At 34.6% G+C, this 1,129-nt stretch overlaps 1 protein-coding gene across 4 annotated transcripts in view; it reads right to left on the bottom strand.

The window, feature by feature from the left end:
- Positions 1-1,129, bottom strand: part of ANGPT1 (angiopoietin 1) — a 237,483-nt gene that overhangs the window by 125,070 nt on the left and 111,284 nt on the right. The window lies entirely within an intron of this gene.

Here is a 1,129-nt window from a genome sequence, read left to right on the forward strand (position 1 = left end):
GTGAAGGGGGCTCCTGATTTTAAAGGTTGCTCCTTATTGAAAGGGGCACTTTGTTGCAAAGGGAGGAAGCACACCCCCTTAAAATCCATTACCTTTTAGGATGGGGTGCCTTAAGATTTTCCATACTTTTTAAGGGTACTATGTTGAGAAGTGCTGATCTAGTATACCAGCTGTTGCTTGTACTTCTGATATGGACATGCACAGTATAATTTATGGGTTAGGATTGTGCTCATTTTTTAATGCATACTTGTATAATAAAATTGTATATTCTTAAATTACAATTAGTAGTTTTTCTACAACCGGCTTTTTTTTTGGTACATTGACAAAGGACACATTGTAATTGCACTTCTCCCTCTTTATGGAAAGCACAAGTGGTGAATACCTGGGGTGAAAGCCTACACTCTGATTGCTTCAAAATGTCTGGAAATTCTTGTGTGTGAATATTGCTCTGTGATGAACAAATTATTTTGCATAAATCATACTAACGCAACACCAATAAACGTAACAATAAAAATAAATCTTAAAATATTATTCTGAAATGCTAAAATAACAGTAATAAAAAGTCAGCATCTGTTTGTTCTTTATCAGGACAAGGAGTCTAAATAACATCTACTGAGGAATTTCCTTTTATCTGTCCCAAAATCTGTTTATTTCTTTGTCTCTATCACATGGGCTTTGCCAAAACAGAACACTTCCAAGATACTTATCTGTGAGGCAGAAAAAAAAAAGCCAGAGACTGTTTTCTTATTTTCAGCTGAAGATAACACACAAGGATCTTTCCTTGTGTGTTATTGTATAATTAACTCTATCACACCAGTAGCTGTGAGATTTACTGCCCTTCTACACACTACATAGCAAGACAAAATCAGGTCACTCATTTAAAGCAACTTTGTACCTGGAAATTAGGCTTTTAAATAAGGCCATGTTGTAAAGGAAAGGGAAAATATCTAACCAGCTGCCCACAACCATATTTACAGATTGTGCTTTTTTTCAAAATATTTTCATTTAGTGACATATGAACACTGGCAACTTCAGGCTGCAATGGCATCTGCAATGTCGTGTGTTTTAATATTGTAATTGTCAGACTAAATCTTAGTATTGAATCTGTGATACATTATTTCCAAAAATT

Source organism: Nanorana parkeri, unplaced genomic scaffold (assembly GCF_000935625.1).
Source record: "Nanorana parkeri isolate BGI_ZX_2015 unplaced genomic scaffold, ASM93562v1 scaffold39, whole genome shotgun sequence".
NCBI classification, from domain to species: Eukaryota; Metazoa; Chordata; class Amphibia; order Anura; family Dicroglossidae; genus Nanorana; species Nanorana parkeri.